This window comes from Manacus candei, unplaced genomic scaffold (assembly GCF_025592945.1).
Source record: "Manacus candei isolate 608988 ecotype Guabito, Panama unplaced genomic scaffold, ASM2559294v1 h1tg000015l, whole genome shotgun sequence".
Taxonomy (NCBI): Eukaryota; Metazoa; Chordata; class Aves; order Passeriformes; family Pipridae; genus Manacus; species Manacus candei.
The window spans coordinates 26,512,651-26,527,178 of NW_026138063.1; the positions used below are offsets into that span (position 1 = coordinate 26,512,651).

At 43.4% G+C, this 14,528-nt stretch overlaps 1 protein-coding gene, 1 long non-coding RNA gene and 1 pseudogene across 2 annotated transcripts in view; 1 reads left to right on the forward strand and 2 right to left on the reverse strand.

Annotated features, from left to right (window-relative positions):
- LOC127468449 (uncharacterized) overlaps nucleotides 1–8,350 on the forward strand; it is a 51,453-nt gene extending 43,103 nt beyond the window's left edge. The window contains exon 2 of the long non-coding RNA XR_007903569.1: nucleotides 8,257–8,350. This is a non-coding gene — a long non-coding RNA (uncharacterized LOC127468449). The remainder of the gene's footprint in view (nucleotides 1–8,256) is intronic.
- LOC127468433 (uncharacterized) overlaps nucleotides 1–14,528 on the reverse strand; it is a 66,707-nt gene that overhangs the window by 49,638 nt on the left and 2,541 nt on the right. The window lies entirely within an intron of this gene.
- LOC127468439 (NADH-ubiquinone oxidoreductase chain 2-like) overlaps nucleotides 11,658–14,528 on the reverse strand; it is a 97,052-nt pseudogene continuing 94,181 nt past the window's right edge.

The window sequence follows — 14,528 nt, forward strand, 5'->3', positions numbered from 1 at the left end:
TGACGAGAAAAAATATGTCTGGCGTGCATTAATTAAATTGCAACTTGATGAGAGACGTAATGGAAAAACCAAGCCAACAGCACGTGACAGTGCATCAGTGCAACAGTATGAGACCGAGTAACACTTGAAACCATATCATTAATTTTCACGCGAAAGTGAGAAAACCGCTCGCCGACCATAAGGGGTACATGTCAACCATATATGGGAGCCCCCTGGTGGATCACTCTGAAGGGTTTATTGAGATCTACCCCAAAAAAAACCCCCAAAAGTTTAGAAGAGAGAAAATGCTGCGATCACGAGGTCCAGGTTGGCCGAGCATCCCCAACCATTAGTAACGGAGTGCAAGTTTAGGAAAATTAAGCAAGTTATGGCCCTGACCGAGGAACCAGAGGCGACAAAGAGCAAGTTATGAGAGTGGGTTATTGGTGAAAAGGGAAAGAATACACCTGAAGCTGGACATGATAAACATTACTAACGCCGGGTTGCTGATTTCTCGTGAGGAGTACGACTAATAAATAACCCAGCACTTCTTGGTTGGTGCATAGAGCAAGGTTAAGTGGTGAGTGGTCCATGGACCATGGATTTTAGGTTCTGTGACGTTCCTCGTATTGAGAAGGATTTTATGCGAAAATTAGCAGTTTTAGGTTTTAGTTCGTTTGGCGGGATTATTCCTAGAACATGACATGTTATGTCCTTGTGTGGGAATGTGCCTAGATCTGTGAATGACAAGTTTTGGATTGTATGGGAGATAGTATGGAAATTTGGATGGTTTTTGCAATAATAGTATGTCAGATTTTCCTACATGCATGTTACGTCTAATGTGGTGGAGGATGCTATGCAAAGTAATACATACCGTAGGTTATGGGGGGAGGGGGGGGGCCCTCCCCTTGATGTACGTGTTGATTGGAAAGTTGGGGGGTGCTTGGATATTTTTTTGAAAACTCTAAGAAGGGGCGACCTTCAGTCTTTGGTTTACAAGACCAACGTTTTTTATAAACTATTAGAGTGGTTAGAGGTTGAGTATCTTATTTTCTAGGAGACTAGTAATGGGGAATGAGAATGATTGTGAAGTAGGTAGTTGAGGCGAGTTGTCCGATGATAATAAATGGATGTTCGACTGGTTGGCTACCGATTCATGTAAGGATTAAAAGATTTGTTACTAGGATTCAGAATAGAAGTTGGGAGAGAGGTCGGAAGGTTATAGTTCGTTGCTTTGACATGTGGAGGAATGGGGCAAGAAATAGAATTAAGACGGAGGCGGCTAGGGCTAGGACTCCTCCTAATTTGTTGGGGATTGATCGTAGGATGGCATATGCAAATAGGAAGTACCACTCAGGTTTAATGTGGGGAGGTGTTACTAATGGGTTTGCAGGTGTAAAATTTTCTGGATCTCCTAAGAGGTTGGGTGAGAATATGGCAAGTGTTATTAGAGGAACGAGGAGGAACAAAAGGCCTGGAATATCTTTTATTGAGAAATAGGGGTGGAATGGGATTTTGTCGCAGTCTGAATAAATACCTAGGGGGTTGTTTGAGCCTGTTTCGTGTAAGAAAGTTAAGTGGATGAGGGTGAGAGCTGCAATTAAGAATGGGAGGAGGAAGTGGAGGGCAAAGAACCGGGTAAGTGTAGGGTTGTCAACTGAGAATCCTCCTCAAGCTCATTCTACAAGTGTTTGGTCAATGTAAGGAATTGCTGAGAATAGGTTAGTAATTACTGTAGCGCCTCAGAATGATATTTGGCCTCATGGGAGGACATATCCTACGAAGGCAGTTGCTATTAGAGTTAAGAGGAGAATAACTCCTGTGTTTCAGGTTTCTTTATATAGGTAGGAACCATAGTAGAATCCTCATCCAATGTGTAGGTAAATGCATATGAAGAAGAAGGAGGCGCCGTTTGCATGGAGGTTTCGGATTAGTCAGCCGAATTGAACATTTCGGCATGTATGGGCGACGGACGTGAATGCCAGGGTGATATCCGCTGTAGAATGTATTGCTAGTAGGAGGCCAGTGGTGATTTGGATTGTTAGGCAGATGCCAAGAAGAGATCCAAAGTTTCATCAGGCGGAAATGTTTGGTGGTGTTGGGAGGTCAATTAAAGAATTGTTGATTATTTTTAGAAGGGGGTGATGTTTTCGTAAGTTAGGGGCCATTAATTCTTAGCTCTGTGTAAATAAGATTATAATTAAGATAGATAGAGCGAAGGATCCTAGATAGGTTTTGATTAGTCCGGAGTGTAGAGTAGTTGAGATTTTGGATACTTTGAGTTGAAGGGTCGCTAGTCCTTCTGGGCCTATTTTTTTATATCAGGATAGGTCGATTAAATGGGATGCAATGTTCTGGCCGTTGTTTAGGAGTTTAGTAGAGCTGAGGCAGTGTATAAGGGGGTTAAAATATCCTAGAGTGCTGGAGAAGTTTATAGTGATATTTTGTTTGGGGGCAGAGAAGGTATGTGTGAGTTTTGATAGTTCTAATGCCAGAATGATGCCTAATGTTGTAATAATGATAGCAGTGGTTTTTGTGACCAGTGGTATGGTTATAGGAGGGGTTTTTGTAGGGGAGATATAAGAGGTAATTAATAGACCAGCTATAATACTTCCGAGAGCGAGACGAGTAATTGGGTTTGTGACTGCTGGGTTGTTTTCATTGATGGGAGTAATGGAGGGAATCCGGGTGTAGTCAGTTTGTACTCGTAGGGCTATACGTAGGCTGTAAGTTGCAGTAAAAGCTGTAGCTACGAGGGTTAGGAGGAGTGCTCAGGTGTTTAGATAGGAGGTGTTAAGACTTTCGATAATGAGATCTTTTGAGTAAAACCCTGCTAAAAATGGTGTTCCTATGAGAACTAAATTTCCGATTGTCAGGCATGAGGTAGTTGTAGGGAGTAGTTTCTGTAATCCTCCTATTTTTCGAATGTCTTGTTCACCGTTAAGGCTGTGAATGATAGACCCAGAGCAAAGGAAGAGTATGGCTTTAAAGAATGCACGTGTAGAGATGTGTAGGAAGGCTAGTTGAGGTAGATTTAGGCCAATAGTGACTATTATTAGTCCTAGTTGGCTGGATGTAGAGAAAGCAATAATTTTTTTGATGTCGTTTTGGGTAAGAGCGCATGTAGCGGCAAATAGGGTGGATAGGGCACCTATACAAAGGCACATAGTTAGGGCAATTTGGTTGTTACATAATATGTGGTGAGTGCGAATAAGTAGAAAGATTCTGGCAACTACTATTGTGCTGGAATGGAGTAGGGCAGATACAGGGGTTGGCCCTTCTATAGCTGCTGGGAGTCATGGATGCAGGTCAAATTGGGCGGATTTACCTGTGGCGGCTAGGATGAGCCCTAAGAGAGGGAGAAGGGATATTTGGTTTGGGGAGGATTGCTGTTGAATTTCTCAAGTGTTTATTGAGGATGCTAGTCATGCTATGCAGAGGATTAGTCCAATATCCCCAATACGGTTGTAAAGTACGGCTTGAAGTGCAGCGGTGTTGGCTTCTGCTCGACCGTGTCACCATCCAATCAGGAGGAAGGATGTAATTCCGACTCCCTCTCAGCCGATAAATAAGAGGAATATGTTATTAGCGATGATTAAGATGAGTATTGCAATGAGAAAGATCAGAAGGTAAAGAGAGAATTTTGTGGTGTGGGGTTCTGAGGCTATATATCATGTTGTAAATTGAAGAATAGATCATGTTACGAATAGTGCAATAGGAAAAAACGTTAAGGAGTATTGGTCTATTTTAAGGCTAAAAGGGATTTTGAAGTTCGCAATAAATTTTCATTCTCAATAGAAAGTGTTATTTTCCATATTTAAGTAGATGGAGAGGATTATGGGAATTAAACTAACTATGAAGGAAGTTTTAACAGTGTGTATGATGGTTGTTGGAGAGTTTAGGTAGTTTTTGGATAGGAGGGGGAGTAGGATGGGTATAGAGAGGGTAGCCAGGGTCAAGATTATAGAGGTGTTGAGGATTAATGGGAAGTCCATTGCTTTTACTTGGACTTGCACCAAGATGAATGGCTCCTAAGACCAGTGGATTGCTATTATCCTTTAAAAGTAAGGGGGCTGAGGTCTTAGGCTCAGATGCAAGAGTTAGCAGTTCTTGTTGGTTAAACCTCCCCTCGGCAGGCAAGAAGAGTTTAACTTCTATTTTTAGGATCACAGTCTAATGTTTGGTTTAAAACTATGCTTGCATGTGGGAATTCCTGAGATTAGCTCTGGTTTTAGGATGAGGAGGAGGGAGGGTAGGATATGAAGTGTTATAAGGAGATGTTCTCGTGTATTTGAATTTTGGGTGGTTGTAATATAGGTTGGAGTTGGACCTCGTTGGGTTATAAGGAGTATGTAGAGGGTATAGGCTGCAGTTAGTAGAGTTGCGGCTCCGGTTAGGATAATGGTGAAGGTGGATCAGTTGAAGAGTGCAATTATGATAGTTAATTCAGCTATCAGGTTAGTGGTAGGAGGAAGGGCTATGTTTGTTAGGTTGGCTAGGAGCCATCAGATTCCTGTTAGAGGTAAAAGGGGTTGTAGGCCTCGTGTTAGAAGGAGAGTACGACTATGTATGCGTTCATAGTTTGTATTAGCTAGGCAAAATAGTATGGAAGAGGTGAGTCCATGTGAAATCATTAGGATTATGGCCCCTGAAAAGGATCAGTGGGTTTGGATTATTGTTGCGGCAATGACTAGACCTATGTGGCTTACTGAGGAGTAGGCGATTAATGACTTAAGGTCGATTTGGCGTAGGCAGATGGAGCTTGTCATTAGTGCCCCTCATAAGGCTAGGGTTAAAAATGGGTAGTAGAGGTAGTCTAATAGGGAGTTTGTAATTATTGAGGTACGCATAATGCTGTATCCCCCAAGTTTGAGGAGGAGTGCAGCTAGGAGTATGGATCCTGCGATTGGTGCCTCTACGTGGGCTTTTGGGAGTCATAGATGTAGACCGTAAAGGGGAGCTTTCACTATGAAAGTGAGCAATAGGGCTAGACTTGATATGAGGCCTGTTCAGGAGTTTGTAAGAGATGAGTGTGAAAGTTTTATTATAGTGATGTGTATAGTTCCTGTTTGGGTGTGAAGATAGAGGATCACTACTAATAGGGGAAGAGAACTAATTAGTGTCTAAAATAAGAGGTAGATTCCAGCACTTAAACGTTCTGGTTGGCTACCCCATCGTGTGATTAGAATTAGGGTAGGGATTAGGGTAGCTTCGAATGCGATATAAAATAATATCAGTTCTAAGGCTGAGAAGGCCAAGATAATGAATGGTTGGGTGAGGATTATGGTTATGGTAAAAATATATTTTCGTGTGGGAGGTTCTTGTTGAAGGTGATTTTGGCTTGCCAGAATTATAAGAGGTAGAAGTCAACAAGATAGAACTAATAAGGGGGATGAAATTTGATCAGTTCCAAGTCATGGTGATAGGTTTTTGCTAGGGTAATAGGTTGAAGGAAGTCATTGTAAGCTAGCGGTTGCAATTAAGAGGCTGTGCGAGGTGACATTGAGTCGTAGGAATTTTGGAGGAGATAAGAGGGTCATGGGGAGTAATATGACTGTGGGGAGAATAATTTTTAACATTGTAGAAGGTTTAGATTGTAGTAAATGATCCGATCCGTGAGTTCGGGTGGAAACTACTAGGACTGCTAGACCGGCGCCTGCTTCACAGGCTGAGAATGCTAACATAAGAATGGGCATTAAGGTGGGGGATGTTGTTTGGGTTTGAATAGGTCATATGGAGAGGGCAATGTATATTGATAGTATTATACTTTCTAAGCATAGCAGGGCAGAAATTAGGTGTATTCGGTGAAAGACTAGTCCTAGACTACTTAGGGTGAAGGCAGAGTAGAAGCTTAAATGCAGAAAGGTCATTGAGAAAGTCACGGGGTAGGACTGTGGTTTGTTGAGCTGAAATCAACTGTCTTTGCTAGACTAACTTTCTGAAGTTTTTCTGCTCATTCTAAGCCCCCTTGAATTCATTCATAAATTAGCCCTAGTGCGAGGAGGAGAATGACTGTGGAGGTTCATGTTAAGGTAGTGAGGGGGGAGAGGAGTTGAGTAGCCCATGGGAGGGGCAGCAGGAGGGCAATTTCTAGGTCGAACAAGAGGAATAAGATTGCGACAAGGAAGAATCGGATTGAAAATGGGAGGCGGGCAGAGCCCAGTGGGTCAAAGCCACATTCGTATGGGGATAATTTTTCTGAATCTGGATTTATTTGAGCTAATCAAAGGTTTAGTGAAGTTAAGATAATACATAGTGATAGGGAAATTGTGAATATAAAGAGGATGATGTTAATTGCCTTTCTCTGGTTTTGATCCAGATTTTAGAGATTGGAAGTCAATTGTAATTAATATACTAGAAGGGCAAGATCCTCATCAATAGATTGTTATGTAGAGGAACAGTCAGATAATGTCAACAAAATGTCAGTATCAGGCCGCTGCTTCAAAGCCAAAGTGGTGGTTGGATGTGAAGTGGAATTTTACGAGGCGGAGGAGGCAAATCAAGAGGAAGGAGGATCCAATGATTACATGGAGACCGTGAAATCCTGTGGCGATGAAAAAGGTTGATCCATAGACTCCGTCGGCAATTGAGAATGGAGCTTCATAATATTCTATTGTTTGAAGTGTTGTAAAGTAGAATCCTAATAGGACAGTTATAACAGGGTAGGGCTTGGGTAGCTTGGTTCCGATTGCCCTCTGTAATGTTGTGATGTGCTCACGTGACAGTGACTCCTGAGGCTAGGAGGATAGCAGTGTTTAGTAGGGGGACTTCTATTGGATTGAGAGGTTTGATTCCTATAGGAGGTCATTGTCCTCTGAGTTCTGGAGTGGGGACTAAGCTGGAGTGGAAGAATGCTCAGAAGAATCCTAGGAAGAAGAATGCTTTGGATGTAAAAAATAAAATTATTCCGTAACGTAAGCCCTTTTGGACTGTAGGGGTATGGTGGTCTTGGAATGTGCTTTCTCGTACGATGTCACGTCATCATTGGAGTATCACTAGGATTATAGAGAGTAGGCCTAGGAGTAAGAGTTGGATAGAGTTGTGGTGAAATCATATGGCTAACCCAGAGGTAGTGAGGAGGGCGGCTGCTGCTCCAAAAATGGGTCAAGGGCTTGGGTCTACTATGTGAAATGAGTGGGCTTGGTGTGTCATTAAGGGTTAAATGTTTTCTTGTAAGTAAAGGCTTAGAAGAAGTACAAAGACATACGCTTGGATTATTGCCACGGCCACTTCTAGAATTGTTAAGAGGAGTAGAATTGTTCTAGTTAGAAGGGACACGGTAGGTATAATGGGAAGGAGGACGGTAGTGGCTGTTGAAATGAGTTGGATGAGCAGGTGTCCTGCTGTGAGGTTGGCTGTGAGGCGAACTCCTAAGGCTAAAGGGCGAATGAGAAGGCTTCTTGTTTCAATTATGATGAGGGCAGGAATTAGAGGTGTTGGGGTTCCTTCTGGTAGGAGGTGTCCAAGGGAAGCTGAAGGTTGGTTTCGTAGGCCTGTTAGCAGGGTGGCAAGTCATAGAGGGAAGGCGAGGGTTGGGTTTATTGATAGTTGGGTAGTAGGTGTGAATGTGTAAGGTAGGAGGCCTAATAGGTTAATTGTTAGAAGTATAATTATGAGTGATGATAGGATTCGGGCTCATTTATGGCCTTTTTTGTTTAATGGGGTTATTAGTTGTTTTGTGATTAAATGGAGAAATCAGAGTTGAAGAGTTGAAAGACGATTTGTAACTCATCGATTGCCAGGAGAAGGAAGTAATAGGGTTGGGAATAACAGCGAGATGAGGATAAGGGGGATTCCGAGGAGGGTTGGTCTTATGAATTGATCAAAGAAGCTTAGGTTCATGGTCAGTTTCAGGAATGGGTTTTTATAGTGGGTAGTGTTTTGTTGGAGGGTGAGTTAGTTGGGGTAAATAGTAAGAGTTTAGGTTGAAGGATAAGAGAAAAAGTGAATCATGAAGTTAGTATGATAAAAAGTCAAGGTGCGGGGTTTAGTTGGGGCATGTCATTAAGGAGGGTGAATAATCCTCTTTCTCTAGCTTAAAAGGCTAGTGCTGCTTCATAGTTTCTGAATGATTAGGATGTTAGAAGTGAAGATCAGTTTTCAAAGTGTGTTAGAGGGGCTGATTCTACTACGATAAGTATGAAGCTGTGGTTGGCTCCACAGATTTCTGAGCACTGACCGTAGAAGATTCCAGGACGGGTTGTGATAAAGGAAGTTTGGTTCAGTCGTCCTGGAATTGCATCGGTTTTTACACCAAGGCTAGGAACAGCTCAGGAGTGGAGAACGTCATCAGCTGTGACAATAATTCGAATCGGGGATTCTATTGGAATGACGATGCGGTTATCAACTTCTAGGAGGCGGAAATGACCAAGTGATAGATCCATAGTTGGTAGTATGTAAGAGTCAAAAGATAAATCTTTAAAGTCTGTATATTCGTAGGATCAGTATCATTGGTGGCCAATAGCTTTGAGGGTGAGGTCAGGCTCATCGATTTCGTCTATCATGTAGAGGATTTGAAGGGATGGGAGGGCTAGTATAATTAGGACAATGGCAGGTAAGATTGTTCAGACAAGTTCTACTTCTTGTGCGTCGACGGTGTTGGAGGATAGTTTTTCTATAAGTATAAGAGCTAGTAAATACAGGACTAGGCTACAAATGGCTAGTGTGACTATTAGGGCGTGGTCGTGAAATTCAATAAGTTCTTCTATAATAGGGGATGAAGCGTCTTGAAAACCAAATTGAGAGTGGTTGGCCATGGAGTTGGGATGGGATGTACTGGGTTTTCACCTGTGATTTAGTCTTGACAAGACTATGTAATGATTTTACTAACAACCCATAAGAAAGAAGCATGAGTGGTTTGATGCGGTTGGCTTGAAACCAGCTTATGAGGGTTCGATTCCTTCCTTTCTTGTACTTGGACAAAAGCTGGTTCTTCAAAGGTATGGTAGGGAGGAGGGCAGCCGTGAATTCATTCAATGTTTGTGGAGGTAAGTTCTGGTTGCACTACTTTCCGTTTGGATGCGAAGGCTTCTCAGATAATGAACATTAGTATAATTCCAGCTACTATGGAGATGAGGGAGCCGATGGAGGATAGGGTGTTTCATAGGGTATAAGCATCTGGGTAGTCTGAGTATCGTCGCGGTATACCAGCTAGGCCTAGGAAATGTTGTGGGAAGAATGTTAGGTTGAGCCCAAAGAATATTACTCCAAAGTGGGCTTTAGCTCATGTAGAGTGAAGGGTGTAGCCAGTGAACAGTGGGAATCAATGTGTGAAGCCAGCTAAAATGGCGAATACTGCCCCCATAGATAATACATAGTGGAAATGTGCAACTACGTAGTAGGTGTCGTGCAGGGCGATGTCTAGGGAGGAGTTGGCAAGAACGATGCCTGTTAGTCCACCAATGGTGAAGAGGAAAATAAAGCCTAGGGCTCATAGTATGGGCGGGTCTCATTTGATTGTTCCACCGTGTAGGGTTGCTAGTCAGCTGAAGACTTTAATGCCAGTGGGGATTGCAATAATTATGGTGGCGGATGTGAAGTAAGCTCGGGTATCTACGTCCATTCCAACTGTAAATATGTGGTGAGCTCATACGATAAAGCCCAAGAAACCAATGGATAATATGGCTCAGACTATGCCTATGTAGCCAAAGGGTTCTTTTTTACCGGCGTAGTAGGCTACAACATGGGAAATAATTCCGAATCCTGGTAGGATAAGGATGTAGACTTCTGGATGGCCAAAAAATCAGAATAAGTGTTGATATAAAATTGGGTCTCCGCCTCCTGCGGGGTCAAAGAATGTAGTGTTTAGGTTTCGATCTGTTAGAAGCATTGTAATGCCAGCAGCGAGGACTGGTAGGGAGGGGAGAAGTAGAACTGCAGTAATTAGGACGGATCAAACGAATAGAGGGGTTTGGTATTGTGAGAGAGCAGGTGGTTTTATATTGACTGCTGTGGTGATAAAGTTGATTGCCCCAAGGATGGATGAGACACCTGCCAGGTGAAGGGAGAAGATGGCAAGGTCTACTGATGCACCGGCGTGGACTAGATTTCCGGCTAGGAGTGTTGTCATGGTTTGAATCTTGTTTTCCCCCAGAGGCTAGAAAAGTGGTAGACCCCAAGGGGTGGAAACCCCTGGAAGTTTTGGAGTTCTGTCCAATGGGCGCTCCTGCAAAAATGTCAACATCCCACAAGCTCACCGGAAAAGAAGAGTTGTAGTTTGGTTGTTGTTGGAGAGGTGGCCATGTTGTAGAGCCACGAGGAAGGGGCTCTGAGCCCCTTGGCCCCTCTGGGGCCCCCCAGCTCTGGCTGGGGGGGGGGATTGCAGAGACTTGGAACAGTCTTAGACTGGACTAAGTGTCTGTAGTATGCCGGGAGATGTTTTCTCCATGGGCACAGAGCAGCAGCCGGCGCTGACCAGAGAAACGGTGGCAGAGAGCCAGAGATAAGAACTTGAACCGGAGGAGCAGCAGAAGCAACATGCAGCACCTCAGAGAAGACTTCTGGAAAGAGAGCTAGGAGAAAGAGAGCCAGCAGCTGAGAGACAGAGTTTGGGGTAAGACTGTACCAGCCCCCAAAACTCCTTTGAGACCCTCTTGGAGAAGAGGGAGATGGACTCCTATTAAGGAGAAGAGTTTTAGACATGCAGCACCGGAGTGAGAGGAGTTGAGAAGCTCAAAGCGTCCCGGAGCTGGACCGGGACGGCCAGATGGAATGCGGGGGGAGTTGACCTTGGCTCTCCCCCCCTTGCACTGCTGCCACGGTGGCAGCCTGAGAGACAGGGCACAGAGGCCCTGCAAGGAGCTGAGTCTCCTGGAGATACCAGACCGTCACGAAGACCCCCTGTGTCTTTGTGATATGACGTGGTGATACGACCTTGTCTGGGGTTACGAAGCCCACGGAAGACCCCTCGGTTGGAGGCGATGGGGCCGAGAGAGGCTTGAATACCTCCCTCGTGAGTGCTGGCAGAAATCCAGCTATCAGCTGCTGCATGTGGAGAAGACAGACAGACTGCTGCCTCAGAAGATGCTGCTGCTTAAGGACTGGAAGGGATCTGTCCTTCTTTCCCTCCTGGACTTTTATTTGGAGGGGAGAAGAGATCTGATCCACTGTTAATACATATGTCATGGTAGAGATAGTTTGTGATCATGTGTATAATGTGATATGGTATTTATTTGTACAGTCATTGTAATATATTCCCTTTCCCCCACTTTGAGTCTGGTGTGTTTTGTCTGGAAAAACCCATCTCACATTAGGTTGAGATGTGGGAGGGGGAATGGAGCTAGGGAATTGGATTTGGGGACTATCTCAAACCATGACAGGTGGGTATACTGTTCATCCTGTTCCGGCCCCGGCTTCTACTGTAGAAGATGCTAGAAGAAGTAGGAAGGATGGAGGAAGTAGTCAGAAGCTCATGTTATTTATTCGTGGAAATGCTATGTCGGGGGCACCAATTATTAATGGTACTAATCAGTTACCAAACCCTCCGATTATAATAGGCATTACTATAAAGAAAATTATAACAAAGGTATGTGCGGTGACGATTACATTGTAAATTTGGTCATCGCCTAAAAGGGTGCCTGGCTGTCCTAGTTCTGCTCGAATGAGGAGACTAAGGGCTGTGCCGATTATACCAACTCATGCGCCAAAAATAAGGTAAAGTGTGCTGATATCCTTGTGGTTAGTGGAAAATAGTCAACGGTTGATGAAAGTCATAGGTAAGATGGCTGAGTGTAGAAGCGTTAGGCTGTAGTCCTTTTTACAGAGGTTTGATTCCTCTTCTTATCGATTCTGTAGTGAAGTTCATGTTGAGTTGCAAGCTCATTGATGTGCATTAAACATGCGCCGGGATCTAGTAGACAGAAGCCTGTTGGTTGGGGCATTTAGTTGTTAACTAAAATTTTATGGGATCAAAGCCCATCTGTCTAGGGGGAGGTTCTAGCTTAATTAAAGCATCTGAGTTGCATTCAGGAGATGCAGGTTAGTATCCTGTGTACCTTAACAGAAACTAAGAGGGATTAGCCCTTGTTTAAGGCTTTGAAGGCCTTCGGTTTAAATAACCTAAGTTTCTAAGGGATTGCGAGTACTATGGGAGATAGTGGTAGGAGTATAATTGATAAGGAGGTAAAGGTTGTGGTTAGGGTGTTAGTTGGTTTGTTAGTTTGTCATTGTTTTATGTAGTTAGTGAAGTTTGGGGGTAGTGTGATGGTTGCACAGTAGGCCAGTCGTAGGTAGAAGAAAAGTCCAAGTAAAGAGAGTAGGGTAATAGCTGTGGCTACTACTGTTAGTTCTTGTTTTGTGAGCTCTTGAATAATTAACCATTTGGGTAGGAATCCCGTTAGGGGAGGAAGACCTGCAAGGGAGAGGAGAGTGAGCATAAGGATTGTGGTCAGTGATGGAATTTTGGTTCATGTGGATATAACAGTGGATAGTTTTAGGGTATTGGTTGTGTTAAGGATGAAGAAGATGGCGGAAGTTGTTACAGTATATAGATAGAACGTAATTAAAGTCAGATTGGGGTTATAGTTGAGAATAATAGTTATTCATCCTAGGTGTGCGATAGATGAGAAAGCTAAAATTTTGCGAGTTTGGGTTTGGTTAAGTCCTATTCAGCCACCTAGGGCTGCGGAAGCAATAGCTATCGAAGATAGGAGAGCTGGGTTGAGTGAGGGGGATGTTAGGTAGAATAGTGTGGTTGGTGGAAATTATATGACTGTGGCTAGTAGGAGGCATGTTGTTATAGTTGAGCCTTGGAGAACTTCTGGAAATCAGAAATGAAATGGGACTAAGCCTAGTTTAATTGAAATTGCAATAGTTAGTAGTATACATGATATGGGGTGGGTTAGTTGGGTGATGTCCCATTGGCCAGAGAATCATGCATTGGTCATGCTGGAGAATAAAAGTAGCGTAGATGCGGCTGCTTGAGTTAGAAAGTATTTAGTAGAGGCTTCAATGGCTCGTGGATGGTGGCTTTTAGAGATTAATGGAAGAATAGCTAAAGTGTTAATTTCTAAGCCGACTCATGCTATTATTCAGTGGTTACTCGAAATTGTGATTGAGGTTCCTAGGAGTAAGCTTATTGTGGAGATTAGTTTAGCTTGGGGATTCATTAGTAAGGGAAGGAGTTAAAGATGAATCCAGACTATAAAATTCTGAAATGAGAAGTTCTGTTGTACTAGACTTTATATTTTGCAGAAATTCCTGAGATTCATTGCGTTGTCCGAGCCCATACGATTGGACACACCTGTTCACCTGTCCAAACTTGGAAACTAGGTCTGCCAACCGGGAAAAGATTATCTCAAGTGCTGTTGACTCCAAGTAAATGATCACTGTAATCCACTTAGATCTCCTCACTGGGGATAGACATGATTATATTATTGTCTGTATTTTCACTGTTACTCAGTTGTTATGTTGTTTACATTTTTAGAAATGACACTTCATCAATACACTGTTCGAGTCATTCACCAGTGTCATGGTCCAACCATGGACCACGCGGTGGGATGGAATCCAACAACCCCCAGGAGCTGGTTTCTCCCCTGAGGGTGCAGAGCAGCAGGGCCTTTTCCAGACCCAACTGTACCTTCCAGAAAGACATTTCCTTTCATCATTCATTTGTTCATTTGTTTGTTTACACTTTAATTTACCCCATCATTTCCTTTCATTATTCATTTGTTCATTTGTTTGTTTACACTTTAATTTACCCCATGTGCTGGTTTAAAAGTTAACCAGCAGGGGGAATGAACTCAACTCAAAGGAGAGATTATAAGTCAGAATAACAATTTATTAAAATGATGCAGTAAGTACAATAATACAAACCAACAATTGGTCTCAACCCACAAAAACCCAAATGTATAACCCAGTGCCCTGGGGCCTGAACAAAGTGGTGTTCCTTGGGCCCTGTTTGAGTCCAAAGTAAAGGGAGAGGGGAAGAACCTGCTGGTGGGAGAGCTGCTGCAGTCTGGCCAGAACTGGTGATTGCAGTCCAGTGGTGGTCTAAGTCTGGTTGAGAGCGATGAGCTGCAGCCGTCCTCTGGATCCCACGAGTGGGTTGAAAAATGTTCCAAAACTCCAAGATTATATATCCTCCAGTTCAGGTAGGAATGTTCAGTGCTCCCCTCAGGGTGGGGAGTTCCACAAAGGGTGTGAGGACAGAAACATCCTCCTATCTCACAGGCCTCTTAACACCTAGTTTATAGCCTGAGGAGTCAGGCTCTATGGGCAGAGGGTGCGAATAGTCTATTGACAACAATAGTCTAGTTTCTGGGAAATGACATGGAAGGCTATAGAATACAGTTTTGGGTTACACCCACCATGATGAACTGATCTCAGCTGTCCTAACTAGGACATTATCCACCCCTTCTTCTATGCCATCCATGTCATGCCCAAATTAACCCCCTTTAAAAACTATATCCCTTTATATACATACATCTATCTATCTATATATATACAATGAAACATTACAGACCATTCTCACTCAAAATTAGGTCCCCTTGTGGTACACAACGTGTCTCCCCATCTTTTTGCATTACCCACCAGGTGGAACCAGGTCCTTT